The sequence below is a fragment of the Otolemur garnettii genome, unplaced genomic scaffold (assembly GCF_000181295.1).
Source record: "Otolemur garnettii isolate 467f Iridium unplaced genomic scaffold, OtoGar3 scaffold00004, whole genome shotgun sequence".
Classification (NCBI taxonomy): Eukaryota; Metazoa; Chordata; class Mammalia; order Primates; family Galagidae; genus Otolemur; species Otolemur garnettii.
The window spans coordinates 11481531-11494671 of record NW_003852399.1 but is presented as its reverse complement, the minus strand read 5'-3'; the positions used below and the strand labels follow the sequence as shown (position 1 = coordinate 11494671).

Here is a 13141-nt window from a genome sequence, read left to right as displayed (position 1 = left end):
GGGAGCCACAGAAGGAGCCGACCCAGAAGCTCCCCTACCACTGTTATGTATATTGCATATGTCCTTGCAGAAAGATACAATGAATAAAACTGAGGTTCAAACCAGGCCTAAATTTGGAGCCTTATTTTTAATCCCACCAATGCAGAGTGCAGTTATAATTCAAAACTCCATTACCGTTCTGCATTCTCTGTGCCTGTGAATTATTTAAAACAAATGTCTCACCAACAGCATACCACCATCCAACCTATAAAGGGGAAAAAATGGCTTCTCTACTTACAACACTTTTTTTTTTTTTGGAGACAGAGTCTTACTCTGTCACCCTGGGTAGAGTGCTGAGGCATCATACTTCACAGCAACCTCAAACTCTTAGGTTCAAGACATCCTCATGCTTCAGCTTCCTAAATAGCTGGGACTTTAGGCACCCATCACTTTGCCTGGCTAGTTTTTCTATTTTTAGCAGAGATGGGGGTTACTCTCTTGCTCAGGCTGGTCTCCAACTCCTGAGTTCAAGTAATCCACCTGTCTCAGCCTTCCAGAGAGCCAGTTTCACAGGCATGAGCCACCGTACCCAGACCACTTAAAACATTTCTGATACCAAATGCCTGTTTTATCCCCCGCACCAACAACCAGTTATGCAACTCTCTGGCCACCAACTGCATGGCCAGTGTTACAGTTTGATCTTGATACCAACTACACAGAGTTAGTGTAGCCCCCACAGATTAGGTCAGCGCCAGCAGACTGCCTCCCACTTCAAATGTCCCTCTCAAGCCTGGGTCTCCTGTAACCCTGATAGGCTGCCTCTGAATCAGAGGATCCCATATCCCCCTCCTCCAACCCAAAGTTTACAAGAACAGGTCACAGAACTCAGGAAAACTTTACTTACTATTACTGATTTCTTGTAAAGAATGTTATAAAGCATAAAGCTGAACAGCCCGATGATGAGGTACCTCAGGTGATGCACCACGTACAGCTCTGTCCCCACACAGCTGGCCTCCTCCTTCCAGCATGTGTGTTTACCAGCCCAGAAGCTCCCCAAACCCCATAGGTTAGGGATTTTCAGGGGGGTTTCATCACACACACAACAGACTATTAACTCAATTTCCAGCTCCACACCCCTCCTTGGAGGGGTCACTGTATCTCTCAGAAAATTCTAAGCGATCTGGGAACTTTGTGCAAGACATTCTTACCAATCCCCATCACTCATAAAATGATAAGGGTTGTTCGAGCCCTGGGTCCTGATCCAGGGGCAGAGACCAAATATGTATTTCCTATTCTGTCATGCTTACAACAGCATACACCACCCACCCCAGCCTTCCCCCACAACAAGGATCCAGTCCGAGTAAACTCTAGGCACGACCAGTTCTTGCACTGCAATAAAGAATACTAAAAAGGATGGACTGTTAGCAACAAAAGCAGTGTAAAAAGGTTTTCCAAAATTATATTGGAGTATCTGCTCTAGACAGTTAATCTGAACCCAAGCAACTTTTTTAAGGGTGGTCATTAATAAACAATGACAACACACACAAAAGGTACCAAAGTGATAACTATGAATTTTAAAAAAGAAAAAACAAACAGCAAAATGACATTTCCTGACTACTATGGGAAGAACCCAATGACCATGCCATGAGCAGGCATAATGACTCCAAGGAAGTATTTTAACACGGGGGAAAGATTCCCTTTGCTTTCATATACTTTAAGGTTCCAAAGTGCGAGGCAATGGGCCTTCCAAGCTAGATTTCCTTAACCATGGGCAAATATTCCCAATAGCGGGAGCGGGGGAGAAAGAGGAGAGTCCGAGTGGAAATACACCAGAGAGTGACACCATCCACTGGGACCTGGAAAGTGATCTGCCCCCTCCAAAACTAAGACCGTGATGGTGACAATTTCTACCCTGGTAAATGAAGTGGCAAATCTGAAACCCATTGTTTCACTTTTCCTACACTGTCACTACACAGAGTTATAACTTTCTTTTTAACTGGAACCATCTGACAGTTGCGGAGAAGCACTTCATGGCACGTTCTCCTTGTTCTGTGTCTTGGCGACAATACTGTGTTAACAGTCACCAAGAGTTATACACACACCAAGAGCAGGAGCCTTCAACGTGCAGAGAAACCTCAGCAAGTATTAAAGGCAGAAAGCTCCGTGTTTGGGGGTGTGTGGGGGGGGGGTGTGCACGCGCGCATGCGTGTACTCTAACCTCACCTCCTTACTGATGTTTTCAGAAGACTCCTAAGGCCCCCAGATGAAAGCGTTGGGATTGGTTACATCCATTTCTGTTGATTAAGTTGCAACCTACTCAGCCAGCAAAATGGTGCTACTAAGTTAAATCTTCTAAACCAGTGCCAGGACCTCTAATAAAAACAGCCCATAAATCCTGGAATGGCAATGAATTCCCCATGGCACCTGCCCAGGAAAAAAAAAAAAAAAAAAAAAAAGCCTCTTTCTCAGCTGTAGGTTGAACCCTGAGGGGCCCCCACTAGCAGACAAAAGAATATAAAATAGGAAATCCGAGGCACAGGCCTGGCTCCAGCCTGGGCCTCAGTTTCCTATGAGAACACAGAGGTTTATGAAAACTACAACCCCTCAAGGTGCCCCCAGGTACATTTTAAAAACAGCAAAACCCTGCCCAGCACACAGGTTTGAGCTATTTTAACAGGGCATTCAGACTTTCAAAGAATGTGGGAATATTTATATTTTGAGAAAAAAAAATGTAATGGAGGCTCTGAAGGCAGAAGGAGGGAACATAGTTCATTCTTTTTCTTCTCTATTTGCCCAGTCCCCAAAGAAAATAAAGATGCTAATTCCTAGCTCAACGTTGAAAAGCACATCTGTGCAGTTCAAGATACTTAACTGTGTTTCGGTTGAAATGGGCTTCCTTAAAAACACACTTGACTCTGTCAGATAAAGTTATCACCAGTAGATACTGAGAAAATCTAATCTTAACCAGCTCATAGAATAAGCTCATTCTAAAAACAGAGTCAACAAGAAATCTAGGGAAGGTAAAACTCGATGGTTATTTTGGAAAAAGAGGAAAGATAACACTCTTTAATGCCTTTAACAAACTGAACACCCCTCGAGTGTTCCCATTAAGAAGTCTTTTTTTTCTTAATAAGGGCACTTTGTTTTCAAAAATTTAGAGCAGCGTTTTTCAACCTTCTTCACCTCACAGCACACTTGAACCTATAGTTAAACTTCCATAGCACACTTAAGTTATGCTGATCAACCAAAAAGAGTAAAATAAGGAATCGACTTACTGTGCTTTGACCTTCTTTCAAAAATAATTAATGATTTTTTAAAAATTTTGTGGCACGCCAGTTTAGACACTTATTTAAGTGAGGACTCATTTAAAGTGCCAGGAATCCCTCAAGGCCTTTCTTAAGCATCAAGTTCTTTGTGAACAATATTCCAGTTTCACAGGAAAGCGTCCAGATGTTTTCCAAAATACACAGGAGAAAAGCAGAGTGAGAAGCAGAAGGTCTGGACAGGGCCCTGAAAATGAAATCTACAGAGATATGTCATCACAGTTCCAATCAGGACTCTAAACCTTCTAAAAAGACCTTGACTTCCAAAAAGAACCAAACACATGTCTTGTCTCACATTTGAAATAAAGGCAAGTTGCCTCCCCTTTCCAACACCAAAAACAACTGGGTAATAAAGAAACATTGAGATTGAAGCCATATAAAAATGAAAATAAAACTGGGGTCATCGAAAAAGTATGAATGCAATCTAGACAAAAATAAATCTTTCCTTCTATTTAAATAATTCTAATATAATAATTAGGTTGCTTACTTTATTTCCAAACTAAAGCAATAATAATAATGAATGAGACTCTAAAAATTTCCTATCACAGGAACAATAACCTTCAAATCCATTAGTTAACAACTATTTACTAAGCACTTACTGTGTCCCTACAGGTACCGGTCTTAGTTCCTGCAAGTAGAGCTGGTCCCTTTTTGCAATTGGCTTAAACAAAGTAAGTAATTTACTAAAGGTAAATTATTCAATGAAAAAATTGCTGTCTTCCCCTCCCCCTCCCCCCACCCCCCCAATACGCCATTTCACAAGTCTTGCACATACCATCTCTGGCTTCTCTGTTAAACACTCCTATTTTATTCCACATGGAAACACAGAGAATGAGCAATAGGAAGGGTTTGTCTAGATCGATTCCCAATTTATATCCTTTACCAAATAGTCTAGTTCTAACTATAACTAGGAGAGACATATCCACTAAAGGGTCCCAAGTCTGACCACTAGGAAGAACAGCTTTCCTTGGACATTTACTTTAATTAGCATCACTTTGCACTTGGGAAACTGCAGCAGGTAAGGCAGGAGGTGAGGGAAGGAGAATGGCTTAAGAACCGCTAATGTCCAGGAAAGCTACATTCCTTGGGCGAAGCTGGCCAAGGGAGAGGTGGCGTTTCCTGCAGGAGACACAGGACTCTCCTCATCTGGCTCCAACCTGCTTTCCTGGCCTCACCTCTGGCCTTGGCTCCACTCTACTTCATGTTCTCTACCAACAAAGTGATATCATTCTTCTGTGCCTTCGTAGCTTCAAATCCTTGCCAGCAGTACCTTCCAGCTGTAACCATGGGAAGTAAACCACCCAGGCAGAGGGTGAACTCAGGCAGTTCGTAGCACCCTCCTCTCCACACTACCATTATCGCCTGGTTGATGCAGACACTGGATATCTTATTTAACTGCCCCGTTTCATAGCTGAGAACACTAGAGGATGAACTTAGTGTCCAAGCTAAAGGAAGCTGGGTGCCCAAATTCATACCCCAATTCTGCCCTAGAAGCTCAATGTTACTATGACTTTCTCTAAAAGACAATGAAAACACTTGATATCTCAAAGCTTCATTGGGAGCTCATGGGGTTCTCATGAACACTGAACAGAACACTGGACTCAGCACAGTGAGTACACACAATAAATGTCCAACAGAATCTATAAAACATCAGTTATAAATGTCTGAAAACTGAGTAAAATTTGCACTGTTCATGTAAAACCTGAAACTAAATGCACCTCTTCCTAAATCTTACCCCCACTATAACTGCTTTCTTCAAAAAATTTACCAAAAGCCCCAAACCAATGAACTCTGCCAGTTTTTATTCACCTAAACCGAACACAGTTTGACCTCATCTTAGAGAAACTCAACAGAGATTAGACTGAGAAGGAAATCAGATAAATGAAAACATCTTAGCAAAAACATTCACTTCTTTTGTGGCTCTGTGTAGTGAGAAACTTTCACCATGCATAGTAAATGGAGAAGAAATGTGGCAGCAGGTGTGTAAAATTAAAATAGTTTAATTACAATTTGGTTTTGACGGAACTGACTGCCTGAGGCGGCCATCTTGGGGAAGTGATAAGAACATCCGGGACACTTGGCCAACGAGGGATGTTTAAGCAGTGAAATTAGACATTTAATTTTGGAACCTGCTACTTATGAGAAGCCTGGGGCAAATTCTGTGAGTGTTAGTGCACTAAAGGGCTATAAGGAATCCTTTGTTTGTCAAATAATAACGAGGGAGAATTCCACAGCAATGAAATCTGCCTGAGATGGTCTAGTACATGTTTATTATCCTGTTGACGTTAGGACAAACATAAAGAGACTGAAATCCGTTTCCATACATGAGAACTCTGCCCAAGGGTATTATTGGGAGGTGGAAAATGGGCAGATATTCATTGACTTTGGTATTCAGGAGACTCCAAAACTTTGACCAAATTTCAGGGCGTTTTCTTGTCCAAAGCACTTGATTTTGAAGCAGAAGGAAGGAAACATATGGAATTGAGAGAAGAAAAATCCTAGCACACAGGCCTACAGATAGTTATCGTTGACATTAATCATTGACTTGAATATGCTTTGCAATTAAAATTTACAGTGAACTTAAGCAAACCTAGCACACAGAAATATGAATGTACAAAAAGGAATATCGGGGGTGAGTTGACATTCTACAAGTCTTTATCTGTCAATTCTTTAAAAGAGCTTTTAAAATGAGTTATTCTAGTTGATTGCAATTTGTAAACAGGTAACTTCACCTGCACTCGTTACCAGAGTTCACATATAAAATGAGCTCCAGCTACGTGCTGTTGAAGACAAGTATTTTTGTAGCAAATAAGCATTTACCTCAACCTAAAGGTAGATCTGAGGAGAACATTTAAGGGAAATTGGAAGTACCTACAACATGCACACATCACAGAACCCTCGCATGGCCGGCTGAACCACTAATGGCTTGAAATGTGAGGTATAAACAACACTTTCTCTCACAGACGCCTTGCTCTGAACTACAGATCTCATAGTTATAAGGGGCCTTGGAGATCGCCCAGTTCTCTGCCTGAACTATGAACTTCCTATGTAGTATCCTCCAGAAGTTAGCAAAATCCGTTTCAGTAAGTGAGAACTCACATCTTAAATGAGAATGATCAATGCCAGGGTTGGGGGTTGGGGACTAGTGAGACAATCAATGTCTTCTTTTCACTCTGTCAAATTTTGTCCACGTAGCATCAGTGGTTGAGGCTGAGGAAGTTCTCACTGGATTCAGACAGACTGGAGGAGAACTGAGGAGCTGGAGGTAGACATGGCCTGCCCTTGATTCTGCTCGTGGCAGCCGGCGAGCAAGCATGGGGGCAGGCAGCTAGCACAAGAAGCCTCCCTGTCACATGGGAAGACCACCTCGGGAACTCCAGAAGTCCTCAGAGGCGGAAAGCCTTGGAGCTTATATAACGGCCAGAATAACAGCGGCTCAGAAACAGGCAGGAATGACGATTACTTAAGATAATATGGCACCTGCCAGCTTAATCATGGTTACTCAAAATAATCTGGTACCTGCCGGCCTTCAATTCAGAAAATTAACCCATCTTCCCCACACCCACTTACAGTGCCGCCTCAATGGACTCACTTGTCAATGTGGGTCCCTGGTTTCCTTCTCCTTCAGTTACCAGGTAATCTGACGAAGCCACCACCTCCTGGCAGAAGAACGTACTGCAGGTAGTACACTCAGAGGGTAAAGTACACCCACATCCATTTGGAATAACTGTCTTCTCTCTAGGACTCTATGCCACGAAAAGCAGTAACTGCTCAGGCTGCGTCCGTGAAGTGCGGCAAATCAAATTTAGCCCCTGATAACTACTCATTCCCAAGAGGGTCATGTGTGTGGCTGTTTATCCCATATCTATAAATTGATTTTATTACATGCAACCTACCTCCCCTCCCATCTCCCTCAGACTCAGGTTCCTTTGATTAAAGCTCCATAATTTTGACTAAACTTCAGTTAGGCTGACTGAGGTTGGTGAAAACTGTGAAATGTGGAATATGAAGTGCAAATCCTGTGAACTGCCAAAGAACCTGCTTGGGAGTTGCAGTGCTTTCTAACGTTTGTCTATGTATACAGTTGACACATTTCCCCTCCTTCCTTCTAATGTACATTATCTCTAAAGGGACCGATGTAAAGCAAAGGTAAGCTTCAGTCTAGACAACACGCCCAACTGATCCGAAATCCACAGTTAGCAGAATCCCCTGCAAGTGCTTATCATTCTCAGTGGCTGCGTTTAGTAAGGACCCCTGCAGGTCAGCCCCGGCATGTGCGGTAAATTCTGACTTGTCCTCCCTTTCTTCTCCCCTCAAGGTACGTGTGTGAGCAGGACATTTACTGCCAGTGGTGCTGAAGGGCTAGGGAGAGAGGGTGGGGAGTAGAGCGTCAATAATCACCCCAAGGTGATTTGTAGAGTATTTCACCTTCCAGTTCATTTCTTATTTCCAAATACAACCATAGGAAGCAAGGGGCGCCTTAAAGATTTCCCACCAGCCTCTATTTTGGAGGAATGTGAGTGTCACACAGAAAGAAACCTTTGTGTTACTGACTGTCACAGTTCAGGTGCCTAGAAGAATGTGTCCGAGCACATAGTAGGTTTTCACTGAAAACTTGTTGAACAAATGAATAAAGGAGAAGTCATAAATAAATGACTTCACTATAATAATGTACTTTCAATACCCTTCCTGGTGGCTGGAGATATACAATGTTTTGCTTTTGTTTGTTTTTTTTTAAGTTAACTTGACCACAGAAAGATACAACCAGCATGTCCCCTGGAACTTGAGGATAAATATAAAATATGGTATAAATTATGTGTTGTTTTTCTTCAGTCTTAAGCACAGAGAGATTTCGTATTAGATTACAAAATGCCTGATGTCTGGCCATCAGTCAGCAGCCTTAGAGTATTAAAGATCAGATGGGCTTGATCGCTACTGTTTAATTAATAACCTGGAGTGGAATCAGTGTTGCCAATTGGAGTATTCCCTCAGCAGCAGGGCACTAAACATCTCTATTTAGTTTTCGAATGGCTACGTGAAAAACAAGGGGGAATTAACTCCCAATACCATCAAAAGTGATGCTGACATTCGGAGTCAGAAGCCCTTGGTTAAATAATTTTAAGGACAGATGCTGTGTAATTCTGGAGATCATAAACAAACTTGAGAAATAAAGGATAATTTACTGATATACATGGAATAAGAATCTTTTTCTTTCTCTTCCAGTTACTTTCTAAGTTACATAGAAACGCTAAAGGCACCGGCAAACTATCAGCCCTGTAATAGGCTCAATACATATTAATTAGTAAATCTCTTGAGCTTTTTCTCTAATACCCCAAATGAAGCTACTTCCTTACAATTATAAAAAATAATAGGTTTTCTATAACTAGCTTATTTGTAACCCTGACTATTGCTAACTATTCACATAGGTAATTCAGATGTGTGCAGTAACTAAAAACCTCCCCAGCCGAGAGGAAAGGACAACATCCAAAGTTCTTATTGGAGAAGTAGCCATGGAAAGTCCTTCTTTCTCACCAAAGGCTGGTCCGTGGCAGAAAAATCTTCATCGAATCACCTGTTTTGTTAGCCCGATGACCAGAAACATCTATTTCAAAATTTAATTCTTTTTAAAGAATAAAATCCCAATGATCGAATAGATGAAAGTTTTTCACGTATTCCTCAAAACGACCTGCACAGTCATAACCACCTATCATCCTTTCACTGCAGTTCCACAATGCAGCACCCAATTCTGAGAGTTTTCTTCCGCAGAATGAGATCTCTACTTCGCATGTGTTATCACCGTTCAGAACTCCACAGTTTGTAACTTTCCCCCCTGCCATTCAGACTGTTGACAGGATAAAATCTAATTTAGCACAACTATGAAATTTCAACATGTCTTCTTAAGTACTGCATACTAATCTCATGTAAATTTTACAACAAGATCTATTCTATTAATATCTCCACTTTGTCACTAAAGAAAGTGAAGGTCAGAGAGGTCAAGGTACAAGACGGTGAGCCCACAGCTAGTGAACATGGGACAGGCCCCAGCTGAGGGGTTTCTGTGCTTTCTGAAGCCAGGCTTTTGACTACCCTCGTAGACAAGGACTCACAGGACTTTCCTTTCTTTCTGGTGTTTCACCAAATCTGAAACATACCGACTGGATTGCCATCTAAAGGCAAACCAATCATTCTTCACTGTGATCAAGGGAAAGACCTATGAAAAAATGTCCTTAAGAACGAGGATCATATACACTGACAACGTTGATGATAAAATCTATTTTTCTTTTCCCTCTATTTTATTTTCAACCTAATACAGTTCACTTTGTCCCTTAAATAAGGTGTTCCACTGCTACTGAGAAACCAATTTTCTCTCAAGACTTTATTGCAATATTATCAGAAAACTGACTACTTAAACAGCAGGTAATCTTTTATTTCATGCATAATTACCATGCACTATATTTTGATTTGATCCTAATGGCCCTAAGTACGTTTTAAATAAACCCTCAACCTGCCCAAATGAAAAACACTTCGCTTCCTCTGTTGCCCTTGTGTGGCAATGATAATTAACACATCTCAGAAAGTGCGGACTCCATCCGATTAAATCATAACACACCATAAAGGTCTTTACAAATAATCCTTTGAAGAATCCAGCTGAGAAAATCATGAAAAGAAGATTCATGAGAAAGGAAGCTCATTATGGTTTTGTGCCTGGCCCTTAAAAGTGACCCAACCAAGGTGAACATCACGAATACTGTTAACCTTGCCAGAATGCACCTGAACGTCGGAAGGAGGGCTGCCTATACAGCCAATTCTCCACTCACAAAGTCCACATCTCTATTCTGTTCCCAGCTCCTGTATGATGTCTTTGGTCTGGCCCGTAGCCAAGGGAACACCATCCTTTCTTCAGACCAAAAACTTGAAAAGAAGTAATCATCAAATTAAAAAATAAATAAATAAAATCCTTGCAGAAGAGGAGCTATCTTCAGACTTCCTTGCTTAAAATTTCAGCTTGGTCAACTTAGGAAAAAGTGTTTAAGAGGAGAACATCATAAAATATGAATAGGAGCTAAACAAACTGAATATTGAAAATACAGCAAACCCAGGAACTAAGCTTAGACGACTTCCAAAGGTTAAAAATCAGCTGAGATGAGCACCTGGATAACAAGGATAGTCACCCCTGATGGTGGAACTCCTGCTATTGCAGGGGTGGCTGTTGTAAGGACGTTGCACTTGCCATGTGGGGAGTGCTTGCTAGGGATTCTGCTGCTTAGCTTCATAACAGAGCTTAGAGTTGCTCATAAAAGAAAAACTAAGGAAGAGTAGTATGAAGCCACTTGCTCAAGCCACACAAGGGACAATAAGAAAAAGGCACAGATAGGAAGGATGAACAAGTCTGGGGATCTAGTGGACAACATGAGGACTTCCATTAATGCTATTATTGTATTCTGGGTTTTTGTTAAATGAGTAGACTTCCACTGTTCTTGCCATACCTTAAAGAATGAGTGATTATGTGAGACAATGGATCTGTTAACTTGCTTCACTACAGCAAACATTTTACTACCTGCCTATCTATCTCATAGCATCACGTATACCTTAAACATACAAAATAACATTTACTTTTTAAAAACGGGCAATAAGAAGCACAGCTGGAGCTCAAATTTGGGGCTATCCCATGCCAAAACTCATGCTCTAACTAGACGGTCCTTAACTTGCCTTATTTAAAGCAAAAATATTTGACTATAAACTACCTACTACATACAGCATTGTTCAGTAACCTGGAGACAGAGTGTTGCTGTAGTTCTGTACCTGGAAGGCGCTCGATATTTTGTGTGAGATGTAAGATCAAATATGTATCTCTTTCTGATGTCCAAAACTATTCATCGAACAAAAATAAATTATATGCCTTGGTGGTATGTAAGAGAGAAAATGCAAAAAGCATACCCAGTCCAAAGGAGTTCACCATCTATGCTAGAAAGTTAAGACTTTACGAATGAAAGAATTAAAAGAACAAAACAAATCAACCACGCTTACTACCAAAGGCCTGGGGGTAGGGTCCAAGTCCTTCATGGGAAGCCCCATTATTTGGAATTGAAACAGAGTAAAAATGTGAGCAAGGAGGATTTGGCCCCTTCCCCGTCACTCCTAGGTCCTACCAAAGAAGACTTTTCACGCTCTTTTAAGAGAAATTATAAATTACAAATATCGAACAAGTAAACTGTATTCAGAAATCTAATGTTTCTTAACCGAATTGAACAGAATGTTCCAGAGCAATCTCTTCCATCATTTGTGTCTCTAGCATTACACATATAGCAATCAGTTGTTCAGCCCTACACACTAAAAATGCCAAGCACAGCATGAGACCCTCTACATTCCATAAAGTGAAATGTCACACTTAAAACTCCACACATCGATCCCAGAGACACAGACCCTCTTACTTTTGAGGCCACTGTGAAACTCCGGTTTCATCCTTATGGAGCTGTTTCCATGTATAATTTAAGAAATCGCTTCCAAATACTGAAAAATCCATGAAAATCCTGCATAAATTATGTATGTTTGCCAGTCCCCTCCTCTCCTGTTGAGACAGATTTGGGCTATATGGTCGTGAGTGTGTGTGTGTGTGTGTGCACGTGGTGTGGGTGAGACAGAAACCTTTTTAGCAAGCTTATTGAATCTTTCCACCTCCTACAGAGAACTCTGAAGAAATGCACTGTTTTTTCCAACATTCAAATGAGTGTGAATCAGAACACCAGTTCTCACAGGACTCATCTTTTATGTGGAGTGTAGGGTCACTGACAGGATTGAAATGGATCCAACTTGCCTTGATTAGCTGATTTTTCAAAGGCTGAATGCAGGGAGCTACAGTGTTGGAGGAAGGAGAACTGGTTCAAGTCTCTGCTCTACCGCCAACAAGCTCTGAGAATTTTAACGAGTTGCTTCAGCTCTCTAAACCACAGTGTCCTTTTGTGTAAAATGAAGGATAAACCAGATGCTTTTTAGGCAGAATTCACAAACCGGCAGCCTGCAGATGTATTTGCTTAGCCATCCCTAAGCCCAAGATCTTTTCTATAGTGGGGCTGTATAAAGAGGTGTTATGGGGCAGTGCCTGTGGCTCAAAGGAGTAGGGTGCTGGCCCCATATGCCAGAGGTGGCAGGTTCAAACCCAGCCCCGGCCAAAACCTACAAAAAAACCCCAAAGAGGTGTTACAGCATTGCTTCCAAATCTCAGTGCACATTAGAGGCTCCTAAAGAACCTACGCCTGAGCTGCACCCCCAGAAACTTTCTCCTCCTTGCTCTGAGGCAGGGCCCCCACCCCTGCGTTTTTAACAAGGGCTCTCAAGGGATTTCAAGGTACCAACCACACTTCTGAGAAACAGTGATTTAGTTGAAATTCTTGGTGAGCTGGCTGGTCATGTCATGACTTGGCAATCACAAACCTGCCTGAGGGACCCCAAATCTGACCTGAGTGGACTGAGAGAAGGAGAGAGCACGTGTATTGGACCACACAGAGGGCCGGGGCTCCAATGCTGCCGCTCCCAGTACTCACGCAGGGGACAATCCTGGGGAATCTCGTTTGTTTTTGGGTTTTTTATAATCTGGAAAAATGAAATCAATAAGGGTCATTTCACAGTATTCTCAGGGAGAATAAGGAACCTCAGGGGATTTGCTAGTATAGCTCTAGATGAAGACAAGGTCCTCAAGCCCTGCTGTGTCCTCTCCTGGGCCCTTCCCTACAGAGGCAGGTACTGCAGGCAGCTGGCCGGCCTAGGAGCACTAGGCCACCAGGTCCTCACTGTGCAGACTTGCCCTCACCTCCCCAAAGAGCAAAATGGTCCTGTTTGGA

General features: G+C 42.0%; 1 protein-coding gene across 1 annotated transcript in view; it reads right to left on the bottom strand.

Annotated features, from left to right (window-relative positions):
* Positions 1-13141, bottom strand: part of EXT1 (exostosin glycosyltransferase 1) — a 286208-nt gene that overhangs the window by 141902 nt on the left and 131165 nt on the right. The window lies entirely within an intron of this gene.